At 38.1% G+C, this 14,634-nt stretch overlaps 1 protein-coding gene across 4 annotated transcripts in view; it reads right to left on the bottom strand.

The window, feature by feature from the left end:
* Positions 1-14,634, bottom strand: part of LOC144238239 (cadherin-18) — a 595,479-nt gene that overhangs the window by 468,315 nt on the left and 112,530 nt on the right. Inside the window, exon 1 of one of the 4 annotated variants that reach the window (XM_077772012.1) lies at positions 14,221-14,288. The exons of the other annotated variants lie outside the window; for them this stretch is intronic. The gene's annotated coding sequence lies outside the window, so the exon portion shown is untranslated. Of the gene's footprint in view, positions 1-14,220; positions 14,289-14,634 lie in introns of those variants that run through there. 4 annotated transcript variants of the gene reach the window in all.

The raw sequence follows: 14,634 nt of genomic DNA, 5'->3' as shown, positions 1-14,634 counted from the left end.
TTAACCAACTGAGCCAGCCAGGCTCCCCATCTTAAGCAGTAATTTCTTAGTGAAAGGCAAAGGTGCTGGCATTCGGAGAAAAATTAATATGCCGAAAAATAAACTGTGGAACATCCAGGAGAAATGTGCACTTTTTAAACAAATGTAACCTAAGCTCTGAATTAGTATTTACATAGAGCAGAAAGATCAATAACAATTGAACAGGATCTGATGTGAAGCAATTGTTATGTTAAATATTTCATGTCTTTTGGAAAATCAAAACTTTGTGAAGAACACTTTTTTGTTGGTATAGTTAGAGACATAAGTATTAGCTAAGAATAAACTACTCTTGTATAGTTTATTGATTAGAACAATCTAGCCCTTTCATTGAGTTAATGTGTTGCTTTTTCATTTTAAGTGTTTGGCATTTCCTTTAGTAAAGAATGGGTATCATTTCCAGGATGCTGACAGAGTGTCCCAGTTTACTTCTTTCTGAAAGCCACAATTTTACACTCGGAAGAGTCAGCAATTTCATGATGCTAATACCAAATATGTGTTAAAAATACCTTTTTGCATACACATGAAATCCTCCTTAGCACTGGACTGGAAATAGAGTGAGATGCTTTCTCAGAAAAACAAGTCCTTCTCAAGGGCTACACATCTCCAGAATCACATAAGAGCGCCCTTCAAAGTTGGGGAGAACATTTCATCTGAAAGGGTGATTCATGCCTTGACTATTTCCAACCAGTAATAATATGTACTACTGATTGCCATTTCCCAAGTTCTTCTTATTATTTAAGTGAATAATAAATGGATGCAAGTACATTTTTCTTAAGGAAAGTTTCTGAAATTCTGTTTTAAAAATTCTGAAACAAATAATTTTAAATTTCACTTTACATCATGCTTTTAATAAATCCAGGGGGAAAAGTCTTTAGATATCACGGACAATGCAAAATGTCACAGATTTGGGCATCCTACCTAATTATGGAAAATAAGAGTTGAGAAAAGATAATACACGGGGTGCATGGGTGCCTCAGACAGTTGAGTGTCTGACTCTAGATTGCAGCTCCTGTCATGATTTCCTCTCTGGGATTCAGGGGTTGTGGGACCCAGGCAATGCCTCATGTGGGGCTCTGTGTTGGGTGTGATACCTACTTAAGGGTCTCTCCCTCTAATCCTACCCACCACGCCACTGGCACTCTCTCTAAAATAATAATAAATAATAATAATAATAATAATAATAAAATTCTCTGCAGGTATATAAGTATCATATATTGTATATTATTCTCTGCATATTTGCATATATTTACATTTATTTTTTTAAACTTTTTTTTTTAATGTTTTATTTATTTCTAGGAGAGAGAGAGAGAGAGAGAGAGAGACAGCGTGAGCAGGGGAGGGTCAGAGAGAGAGGGAGTCACAGACTGAAACAGGCTCCAGGCTCTGAGCTGGCAGTCAGCACAGAGCCCAATGTGAGGCTCGAACCCACGAACCGCAAGATCATGACCTAAGCGAAAGTCAGACGCTTAACCGACCAAGCCACCCAGGCGACCCGCATATATTTACATTTAGAGAGAGAGTGTGTGTGTATACATACACACACTATCTTGAAAAATGACCTAATTGATGATTGTCACCTGAAACACTTAAGGGAAGGAGTGTAGACTTCGTGTTTTGAAGGGTTTCAGAACTACCAAGATCTATCATGTCAGAGGCATTCTTAAAAGTCACATAAGGTCATGGAGAAAGAGGTGCATGGGGATTGGAAATACTGAGGAGACTGGAATGGTTAGAAGAATAAAGAATGGCAGAGTGAAGAAATAGGGTATTTAGAAATAATAGTAATAAAAACAATTTTAAAAATAGTTGAAAATAGGAAAACAGAAGGGACCACTGCTGTGGACTGACCTGTGCAGCTCCAAAATCATTACGTGGAAACCCTACCCCCCCAGTGTGACGGCATTTGGAGAAGGGTCCCTGGGTAGGCAATTCGATTTAGATGAAGTCATGAGGGTGGGTCCCTCATATGAGAATAGTGACCTTATAAGGACAGACACCTGAGAGCTTGCTCTCTGACATATGAGGACAGGGCAATGGCCGTCTTTAAGCAGGAAGAGCAAGGAGAACACTCACCAGGTAACTGAACTGGTCAGCACTCTGATCTTGGACTTACCAGCTTCTAGAACTGTGAGAAAAAAATTCCTACTGTTCAGGCCACACGATCCATGGGATTTTCTTATGGCTGCCCAAGCTAACTAACACAGCAGCAAATAAACACTTGGAGGGATCAGACTGTATGAAGAAGGACAAAAGAGAAAAGAGATGCCGTGTGGCAGGACAGACAGACAGAAGCACGGCTGAAAACAAATTAATCCTGAGACAATAAAGAGAAGGAAGATTCAGACAGATATTGATTTTTAGAGATTTGAGTGATCTAATTTTATGTAAAAACGTGTTGTACAGTAAAATCACGTGTTACCCTTACATTAAGGAGTAGAAAAAGGTCTATATCCATATTATATCTATAGGCAAATATGTTCACCTATATATGTTCACACATGGTTTATAGATGTTTACAGAAAGGTTGATGGATAAAAATTCTAATTTGGGGATACTTCAGCTGAATAGGGGATGAAGAAGGGGAAAGGTAGGTGGTTAACCTTACCAGTTGACTTGTTCTACTGAGCACCTACCATTTAAGGAATTAATAGGATGAACATAAATCAGAAAAGCAAAATACTTAAGAGGAAAATGAAATGTCACTTGATTATGTGCCAGGGGTGAACACATGACTCAGAGGTGGTTCTGCCCCGAAGTGGCCAGCAAGGGACTTTGAGAGCAGATCACAGAACTAAGATCAAGAATGTTGAAGCTCACATACACACTTTTTTTTTCCCCCCAGTGCCTCCGATATCAACAGACAGCTAGCTTAGAAGAGACTGGTGTGCATTACTCATTTGGCTTCTACCATCCGGAATGATTCAAGTGTAGGTGAGCAGGTCAATGTCACTATTAGAACCGCATGCTAAATAGGGCTTTCGTAACCAGGTAAGAGCAAGTGATATGTCTGGGACATTTCAAAGATTGAACGAAAATTGTAATTAGCCACATACTACTAGAAGATTTGTATTACTCCATTCTTTTAGTGTTTATATGCTCGAAATATGCTCAACATTTTTCTGTGAACATTCTCACGAATGTTATGCTTTAAACATGAGGAAGAGCCATTCAGAATGGGAGGCTAAATAACTCTTTCCCTACTTAAGAGTCATCTCATTCACTTATTTAAAAATAGATCAGTAAAAAACACAGATTTCCATATTCTCATTCTAAATCCATTTTTGTTAATCATGCCAGGGTATATCTTTATAACCTGTAAACTACGAAATGGCCTATCATAGTGAAATTTGCTTTTAATAAAATGTTATTGTTCAAAAGTTGAATATTTCCTACTATAAAAGTAAAAAAAAAAAAAAAAAACGGGGAAGGGAGGTGGTTGACTTTGCTACACATTCTATTTTTTACCTAATTTGTAAGTTGCTGTTTGTATTGTTAAATAAATGAATCAACTACCTAAAAGAGCTTTACAAAAGAATTTGACACTCTTTTAAAAAAAAAATAATGTTTATTTTTGAGAGAGACAGAGACAGAGTGTGAACGGAAAGAAGGCAAAGATTGAGGGAGACATAGAATCCGAAGCGAGCTCCAGGCTCCAAGCCGTCAGCACAGAACCTGATGTGAGTCTTGAACTCCCAAACCGTGAGATCATGACCTGAGTCTACATTGGATGCTTAACTCACCGAGCCATTCAGGCATCTCAAGAATTTGACACTCTTTAAATTGTTTTTGGACACAGGAACCAAAAGCCCAATAAACGCATATTAGTAAAAGTACAATGTACTTACTAGGGATGAGAAAGCACACATTAGGTAAGAGACATCGTTTTCTTTAAGTAGCGATAATTATATTTTACATTCTGCTAGAAAACATCCTTCATGTTTGATGTTTTCAGTAATTTATAATGTTGAGCAATATAATAATCTCAGGTTAATGGTATAGTTATTATATATTCAACAATATCCTAGATCTTTATTCTCAGAAAAGTCACATGATTTATTTATAAAAGGCAGAACTTAGAACATCTCCTTAGGCTTGCTATATCAGTTTCTCATTGCTCCTGTAACAAAATACCACAATTTTAGTGGCCTCTAACATTACAAAGTTATTATCTTATAATTCTTTAGGTCAGAAGTCTGAAATGAGTCACAACTGTGCTCAAATAGAAGTGTCAGTGTGACCACATTACTTTCTTTCTTTTTTTTTTTTTAATGTTTTTTTATTTATTTCTAGGAGAGAGAGAGAGAGAGACAGCCTGAGCAGGGGAGGGTCAGAGAGAGAGGAAGTCACAGACTGAAACAGGCTCCAGGCTCCGAGCTGGCAGTCAGCACAGAGCCCGACGCGGGGCTCGAACCCACGAACCGCGAGATCACGACCCAAGCGAAAGTCGGACGCTTAACCGACTAAGCCACCCAGGCGCCCCACCACATTACTTTCTAAAGGCTCTAGGGGAGAACCCTTGCCTTCTTCCAGTTTCTAGCAGCTTCCCAGGGTACTGAGTGCTCTGCCCTCTTCCTCTGTATTCCTAGCCAGCAACAGCAGGTTGGAATTCTCAAATATCATCATTCTGTCTTCCTGTATGTTTCCCTTTTCCACTGCCTTTTGCGATTACAGTGAACCTATTGGGATTATTCAAGATCATCTCCCTATTTTAGATTAGCTGAATCTACGTTCTTTTTTAAGTTTATTTATTTTGAGAGAGCACTACATGCCAATGGGAGTGAGGCAGAGAAAGAGAGAGAGAGAGAGAAAGAGAATCCCAAGCAGGCTCCACACTGCATGGCAGTGCCTCTCCTGGGACTTGAACTCAGCAACCATGAGATCATGACCTGAGCCAAAATCAAGGGTCAGACACTTAGCCTACTGAGCCACCCAGGCTCTTCCTCTGCCATCTAACATATTCACAGGTTCCAGGAATTAGGACTGAATATCTTTGGGAACCATTATACTGCCCACCATATTAGCCATCCATGTGGTCACACATAATACTTACACAATTCTTTAAATTATTCAAGGTAGTACTGTAACTACCCTCATAAAGCTGACTTTCAAAAGTTAAAGCACTTCATTTATCTGAGATTACAAACATTTTAAGTAAAGCTTTGTTGATAAAGTGCTAGTTAATCAAGCTGATTATCTGTTAGATTAAGACACAGAAGTGGCTCCCCTGGGTGGCTCAGTCAGTTAAGCATCACATCCGAATTTGACTCAGGTAATGATCTTATGGCTCATGAGTTCAAGCCCCGACTGTGTGCTGAAAGCTCAGAGCCTGCAGCCTGCATCAGATTCTGTGTGTGTTCCTCTCTCTACCCCTCTCCTGCTCATTGTCTCTAAAATAAATATTTAAAAATGTATTTTTAAAAAGGTGGGGAGGCGTCTGGGTGGCTCAGTTGGTTAAGTGTTCGACTGTTGGTTTCAGCTCAGGTCATGATTTCACAGTTTGTGGGTTCGAGCCCGGCATCAGGCTCTATGCTGATGGCATGGAGCCTGGTTGGAATTCTGTCTCCCTCTCTCTCTCTTCCCTCCCCCACTTGCTCTCTCTTTCTCCTTCTCAAAACAAATAAATAAATAAATAAACAAACATTAAAATGTTTTTAAAAATGAAGGACAGAATGTTATTAGTTGTGTGTGTCGTGCACATGTGAGCACATGTATGAATGTTAGAAGGGTTGATGAAAAGAAAGCTTTAGTTGTTGTGAGCATCATTGATAAATTCTACTACCATAATAATCTTGCATATTTGCACCAAGATAAGTTTCATTATTTCATAGTCACCTTATGAAATAAGGTGAAACTGTAGATTCATATCTGGGTTCTTTAATTTTTTTTCAATTTTTTTTTTTAAATTTCTAAGAGAGAGAGAGACAGCGTGAGCAGGGGAGGGTCAGAGAGAGAGGGAGTCACAGACTGAAACAGGCTCCAGGCTCTGAGCTGGCAGTCAGCACAGAGCCCGACGCGGGGCTCGAACCCACGAACCGCGAGATCATGACCTAAGCGAAAGTTGGACGCTTAACCGACTAAGCCACCCAGGCGCCCCCATATCTGGTTTCTTTATACAGTTCACCTGTACTTCAAAGGCTGGACATAAATCACAAGCAGGAAAGCAATGTAAAAATATACAGTTCCTTAACTGGAATATTGGCTACAGGAGATTTCATCTACTTTTTGAAATACTTGTAGAATAAAAATTACTTATTTATAGAATAATTTTGGGTTGGAAAAAAGCAAAATATTCAGTCATTAATCAATTAAATATATTTTATATTATATATTTGTCATATTTAAAGACAATACTTGTAGGGGCACCTGGGTGGTTCAACCTATTGAGCAGATGACCTCAGCTCAGGTCATGATCTCACGGTTTGTGAGTTTGAGCCCCATGTCAGGCTCTATGGTGACAGCTCAGAGCCTGAAGCCTGCTTCGGATCCTGTGTCTCCTTCTCTCTCTGCCCCTTTCCCACTTGTATACCGTCTGTCTCAAAAATAAATAAATATTTAAAAAAATTAAAAAGCAACTATAATGAAGAAAGTCCTTCAAAGATGAACATTTTTTTTTAATTAAGGAAATGACTTCTTACTAACCTATAATGTAAATGTCCAAAACGTTTATGTTTTTGGAAATTTCCATTTCAATAACTTAAAAGGTTGTTCAAGACAGTCTCTTTCTTGAAATTCATCTTTACTCATGGGGTTTCCTTCTCCCTGTCCAGCTTCTGCTTCTCAACTTGGTGTGTGGATTTTTTTTTCATTCCTCATCCTTTCTGTATCAGGTTCCTCCAGGTTCTGGCCTTGCATTTCACATCTTTTCATTCACATCCAATCCCTTCATTTTAAATGCGGTCTATGGAGGTTGGCTCCTGATTTCCTACCTGCAGCCTATAGATAGCTCTCCTCTGTGTCTTCCACTGACTCCATGCCCTACTTAGACATTTCATACTAAAAATATACAAAATTTAGTTCTTCATATCTAACTACCTGTTTTCCTTCCCCTGTCAAACTTTGTATGGCTCAGTTCCTTCCTTTCTTAGAGAGAGCAACCACATTCTTTTCTTCTTCTCCTTCTTCTTTTAAGCTTACTTAAATAATCTCTATCATTTAAAACCCCAGTGTGGGGCTTGAACTCAGGACCCTGAGATCAAGAGTCACACATTCTTCCAACTGAGACAGTCAGGTGTCCCAGCAACTACATCCTTCTAATTGCTCAAGATGAGCAAACAAAACTTGCCCTTTACCTTCACTGCCCCCCACTCCCCTAAATACATACAATGTCAAGTCCTGTCAGCTCTGATTTCAAGATACACTTCCTTTCCCCACCTCCATTGCTTTCACTCTGCTGCAAGTCACCATCTTTTCTCCTCCAGATTATTGAAATAATTCTACAATTGAATTCTCTGTTTCTGTCCTAGCTCCCCTTCAGTCTCATTGCTACTATGTGGCCAGAGTTCCTTGTTGAAATACAGCTGTTTAGTCACCTTAATCCCATCTGTAGTCTTCATCTTCCTTTACCACCTAACATAACAGATATGAAATTAAGTCATTTCTCTGATCAGAAATATCTAAGACTATCCCAAATCTCTAGGAAAAAATACAACTTCTATATACTAATCTACAGAATCTATACGCAGTCTGGTTTCCATGGTATCTTAATGGCATCTCTTTCTATGCTCCATTTCTGTTATTTGATCCTAGCTATTTTAGCATTCTTGATCTTCTTCTATAGGACATGCACGTTTCTCCCCATGTCAGTAATTGCGTTTCACCCTCCATGGGGGGGTTATCAGATATCAATGGTGTCCATAACCATACTTCACCCAAGGCTTTATTCAAAGTCACCTTCTTAGTAAGAGCTTATAAGCCATAAAAGTCAAGATATGAACTACCATTTACTTCTACAAAATCTATATTCCACATCCCACTTTTATTTTCCTCCTTAATAATGTTATTTTCTATAAGTAATATATCCTTTCTCTTCTTAAGTATATATTCTTCCCTTCTCAAATATAGTGTAACCTACATAAATGAATATTTAGTATAGTAAAATATAATCTCGTATTTAATGTGACTATTTTTGCTTTAAAATTATGATAAATTGTCTTAAAAGTAGAATTTCAATCACTAGTATTGAATACCTTACTGAATAATCTTTTGGATTTTATATATATGTATATATNAATCAGCCAAGCAACAGGTGCTCTGTAAAAGCAACAAAATTGCATAAAGCTAAAATAATTTGTTTATATTTTCATGGTCCACTTAAACTATATCACATGGAAGCGGAACATACTAATTACACACATTTACATATATAAACAATACAGAAAATTTGGGAGACTCACATTTTTGTCACAATACATTATTCAACTCAATGGTTGTTGGCTGTCTGACTATTGATTTTGGCTCAAGTCATGGTGCCACAGTTCATGAGATGGAGGCCCAATGGGAGGCCCCATTCACACTCACTCTCTCTCTCTCAAAATAAATAAACTTAAAAAAATTAAAAAGTAAATAAATTTTATATAAGTTTTACATTAATTTAATATTCAAGTTACATCAATTTATCGTATTTAGATTGATCTGAACTATGTTTAACTTCTTGAATGATTTCTTCATTTTTTGATACTTTGTATTGTTTCTTATTGGTTTATTCCCACAAGTTCCATGTAAGGAAGTCAGCCTTTTCCCACCTCTGGCCATGGACTGAAAGTTGCTTTTTAAAATTGGTATATTAATTTTCACTTCCACAAGAGGTAACTATAAATAAGAGTTTTATCACACCTTTGCCAACATTGGTTTCAATAATTATTTGTAATATGAGGATCCAATATGTTTAAATGGCATCCAGCCTTCAGTTAAATCCCATTGATAACTGTTTCACCCAGATATTTTTATTTAAAATACTTGTGGTAACAGATAGTCTGAAAATAATTGGATCAAGGGAAATTGCTAGTCACATCGGATTGTGCATAGTTATATATAAGTCATATGTACTGTCCCAAAGGCATAAACATAATGACAAGAAAAATCTATTTGAAGATCCTTATGATCACAGAAACAAAAGTGAAATGGAAAGGATAGTTGAATTCCCTTTTTTCAATGGAGACATCTGCAAAGTCCAAATTCATTTTACTGGCAATTCATCTATTACATGCCATTAAGTATGAGTAAAAGACTAGAAAAGGCATAGTCTAAGGGAGCTCAGTTAAGTGAAATAGTTGCTTTATTCAATATTTCACTTAAATACGTGTACGGATTAAACTTTATTCATTTTATTCTACGATTAACCAAGAAGTTTCCTAAAGTGATGCAGACACACAGTGTAGAAGTTTACACAGCAGAATTTTCTGGGATCTACAGAAGCAATATCTGGGTATATCATAGTACACTAAGTGAACATTCTTCTTAAACCTGCTTCCACATTTCCCTGAAGTCCATTTATTTTCCTGAACATCTCTTCCAGGAACACATGCCACAGTTAAAAGTCAAAACACTAACAGCAATGATAGAGATACTAAATCATTTAAATTGTTTTGGCCTTCTCTTTACTACTAAAAAACATTTTAATAGAGGATTACTTAAATGAATGATGATATATCCATACAATCACATGTGATACTCAAAACGTATACTGTCACTATGGCAGGGCCATCAACCAATCTGAAATCACCCTGACGTAATCGGAAGAGAAAGCTGTACACCAACATGTGTCCCTAATATTGAGCCAGAGTTAAATGTCAGATCTGGGCATAATGGTCTACTGGATTCTTGCTGAGTGTTCATAATTTCTCTATAAATGCACATGGAACAGCGAACACACTATAAAATTAGTTGGGTATAATACTGAGCTGTATTTATGGTATCTGTATGCATATGCTTATATGAATGCATGCATCTGTGTGTAAATGGATCTTTAAATTTACAACTATATTTTAGAATTGTATGTAGATATCTACATGAATCCATTCATTAAAAATCACTTTGAAAATATCTGCCAAATTGGTAATAATGGTTAAATGGATTTTATTGAAGAGTAAAGTTCAAGATGCATCCCAAATTTCACATTTCTGTATTTTTAAAGAAATTATAAAAGTAGATAACATGGGGAAGGATGGACGTGAGAGAATAAGTAAGTTATTTCTATAACTTAAATCACATTTTAAAATGAAGATGTTTTCTTTCATCCATAAGAATACTGACATTTGTACAAACAAGCAAAGGGGAGAGAGAGAGAGAGAAAGAGAGAAACCAAGAAACAGACTCTTTATTATAGAGAAAAGACTGATGGTTACCAGAGGGGCAGGGTGGGGGATGGGTTAAATAGTTGATGGGGATTAAGGAGCACACCAGTAATGAGCACAGCAAGTTGTATGCAAGTGTCAAATCACTATAGTGTACACCTGAAACTAACACTACACTGTATGTTAACTAACTGGAATTTAAATAACAAGACAAAAATACTGTCATTTCTTATAGATCATCTTTAACCACAATACCTGAAAGATTTAGCATGCTGAGTCAATTCTCATCAAACAAATCATCAGAGACATTGAATCTATGATAATTTACCAATGTTGGTATAGATCTTTATAAACTGCAACCTATTTTAACACCTCGTATTATGTGGTTCTCATTCCTAGTATCTCCTTTTGCAGATGATGAAAAACGCCCTATATACAAGGGACATCAACACAAGTAATCCAGGTCGGGATCAAGTTCTTCTATGTCTCCAAATCATTAAGCCCCAATATTTTTTTTTATTGTGCCATACATCACTACCTGTTAGGAACTATGCTTTTAAAATCAAAATGTTTTCCTTTTATTTCTGGAGACTTCAAATATTATGAACTACTCCAAGCACATGGAATTGCTAGAGTGAACACCCACTCCTGACATTCCAAACATACACATACTGAAAAAAAAAAAAAAAAAAAAACTATTATAGAATAGAATTCTTTCTAGAGAATAGAAAGATTTACTTAAAATTTATATTAAAGGGTCATATGAAAAAAATTGAAGAAAAATGTGTCTTCAACCTCCACATGTACATTTTCTTTTTCTCATTTTGTATTTCCTCTTGTTCCTACAAGTGACAGCATATGATGAAACGGCCCAATCTCTTAGTTTACAGAACAAACAACACTGATCACACAAACTTTCACAGTTTGTGTTGGGGACTTAATGAAACACCTACAATTTGAAATCCATTCCAAGCAAGAGATGAGGGATCATCACAGAGCACCCAAAATGAACTATACATGGGCAGTTGCCCCCCCAAACTATGTGTAGCACAATCCTTTATCACACACAATCTTTAGGTTTTCTTACAGCAATGGTTTTCAACAAGAGAGGGATGCAAATGGCCCCCTACCCCCCCCCACCCCCCAAGGAAATAGTTAACAATGCCTGCAGATATTTTTGGTTGTCACGATCTGGAGATGCTGCTACTGGCATTGTGTGGGTAGAAACAGGCTTGCTGCTCGGGATCCGACAAAACGCAGGACAGCCTCCCTAACCCATGAGAAGTCGACAGCCTACCATATGAACGGCACCGAGGTTAAGAACCCCTTACCTAGCAGCCCATGGGTGGCTCTGTTTCTAACTTCAGCTCATGTCATGATCTCATGGTTCAGGAGTTCGAGCCCCAAGGCAGGCTCTGTGCCGACAGTTCAGCAGCCTGAAGCGTGCTTCGGATTTTGGGATTTTGTGTCTCCTTCTCTCTCTCTCTCTCTGCCCCTCCCCTACTCACGCTCTCTCAAAAATAAGCAAACATTTAAAAAAATTTCAAAGAAAGAAAATCTTACCTAAAATATTGTCCTATAGGCACATATAATGCAACTACATGAAAGGCATATATTAAGCAAATTATAACATTTGAAGTCCTCCACTTATTCAAAAAACAAAACAGCATCTTATATACTTGCAGTCTTTAATCTCACAATTTTTGTTCTCACTTTTCACGTGACTACACTGTATCAAATACAGGGATTTGGGATAAGTAAACCTTTTTAAGTCAATAAGTCCAATATGTTTTATCCTAAATCTATTGAAATGTATATGTATATCCAGATTCTAAAGGATGATTATATCAGGTTGCAAGTATCTCAGGTTTACTTCAAACTTCTCATCATCATCAAGGCAAGTGCAGGACACGTGGGAGACACACAGTTGTGGCTATGTAGTCTGTATTCATCAGACCACAAAAATCAACACAAAGCACAATAATATTTATATAGATCAATAAAAAGTACTATATATTTACTATATATAGCACCCTTCATCTAAAGAATTTGTTAGGCTGACTCATTCATTCTCATGACATCATTTTATACATCTGAAATAGAGCATCAGGAGGAATAATTTCCAATTGCTCAATGTGCAGATTTCAAGCACTGTTTGCTATTGACCACGTTTGCAGCTGTGATAGCCAATTATATTCAACCTGCACTAGACAAAGTTACAATTAGAGTTTCCCAGCTCTTACGTTCTTTCTACTATCATATTTTCCCTTACTATTGGGTAATCTTCAGTTGGACATTTCTGTGGCATCTAAAATCCTCATTTTCTACACCCACTCTTGGCAGAAAATCAGACTTGACCATTGACATCAATTTTTTTTGGTCTTTTCCCTTCTGAAGTTAGCTATGGCTGTGAAAATCATCGGTATTACAGTTTATAAAATACTTATCCAACCAGGCATTAAATGAATGCCTTATTAAGAGAATGAGGGGGCTGACCTACACTAGGTTAATTCATTATCAAGAAACCCAGAATTAACTACCTAACAGGAGGCTGGAAAGAAACTGGCATGATGATTGGTGTTTGGGCCAGCATGTGAGAGCACAGGACTACTTCTCTACCAGGATTGTATCCTGCGTTCCCCTCCCACATCCAACAAGGTACACCCGAGATCTAGTCTGGACTTCAAACTCTTGATTTAGACTATTTTCTGCGGTAAGACAAACCCACTAAAATAAAAGAGAACAATTACTGCATAAGGAAAGCTCCCTGCTTTGAGAAATCTGTGGGTGATCCAGGAGTGAAAAATAAAGGTTCCAAAACACTGTCAGAGCTTAAGGTTATTATTATTTTTTTTGCTTCTTTACTTATTTTTTGGCTGCACAATAAAATCTTTCTCTTATCTGTCTCTCTCAGCTGAAAGCAGTGATGCCATCACCTGAACAAACAGAAGACCATAATATTTTAGCTAAGGATTTTATTTCAGGATTTCTTGCTATCTACCTGGGAAATAGCAAGGACCATTTATTCCTGATTAATCCGAAAGTTCATAATGTACAACAGGAATGATAATAAGGAAATACTGTAAAACTGTCCAATAAAATTCTATATTTTCACCTGTTACATGACAGATTTTTCCCAATTCCACATCTGTACACACATCTCACACACACGCGTGCACACATAAGGCACAATTTTACCTTGATTTTTAGACTCAGCTATTAATAGAAATAATTGTTATTCCCACAGGTTCAAGAAGTTAAGAAAGGGAAATGGATCAGAGTTAACAAACATAGGGGCATATACTAAATAAAGTGTGCAACTGATCACAGGAGCCTACCTAATTCCTTTTTATGCATCATTTATAGCGCCCTTTAAAAGAAGTAAAAGTTTCATCTTAAGCTTTAATAAGCACTTATGGAAGCAATTCAGGAAAAAAAAAAAAAAAAGGAAGAATGAGAGAAAAGAAAATGAGTCTTCCTCTCCTGCAGCTTCAGTACTCAGCTCTCACGTAATTTTAGAGGATACTGGCAAGGCAATTATTAAACAGCACTCCCAAAATTTCAGTTCCAACGTCTCTGTTTGGATTCTGACCATGCTCTCCCTCACTTTCACAGTTAGACATACATGACAGCTCAATTTGATGCCATCACTACTCAAATGTGCCTCGCGGACCCTCCTTCCAACTTCTCCGGGGGCAGGGCGGATGACAGCACATCCACCGAGAGACATACACAGACACCCAGCGGGCTTCTCAGACTCACATTCCAGAGGCTCTACGGCAACATTCCTGGNGGCGGGGGGGGGGGGGGGAGAGATAAAAGAAAAAGAAAAAAACAAAAACAATAGTAATGTCCCTACAGAGCAAAGTGTCATGTCTTGAAGGCTTACCTCGGCTGACTTGCCCTAACTGGCGGAGAGGAACTTACTGATGAGCTGCAGAGAGGGGGCTTCCCCAGCGCTCCGGGCGCCGCCGCCGCCGCGCCGTCCTCCGAGAGCCCAGCCCGGGCTCCGCGCTCCTGCGAGCCCCGGGCTCCGCGGCTCCGGCTGCGGCAGCTCCCGAGCGCGCCTCTGATTGGCTGGCGGGGCCTGTCTGCCTNGTGGAAAGCAATGCCTTAATTTTAAAAAATAAATTAATTCATTAAAACCCTGGACCAACAGCCTCCTCTTTAGCATCACAGCTCTTGGAGAGAGAAAAAAAAAAAAAAAAGACAGGATTCCTCGACTGTTTAGACCCTCCGTTCTGGGCGAGGAGGGGAAACTGGGGGGCGAGAAGGGGTCAGACTGTCAGATGGAGTGGGAGTA

This window comes from Crocuta crocuta, unplaced genomic scaffold (assembly GCF_008692635.1).
Source record: "Crocuta crocuta isolate KB4526 unplaced genomic scaffold, BGI_CrCroc_1.0 scaffold51, whole genome shotgun sequence".
Taxonomy (NCBI): Eukaryota; Metazoa; Chordata; class Mammalia; order Carnivora; family Hyaenidae; genus Crocuta; species Crocuta crocuta.
Note: the sequence above shows the minus strand (reverse complement) of the source record. Positions and strands in the feature narration are given on the sequence as shown.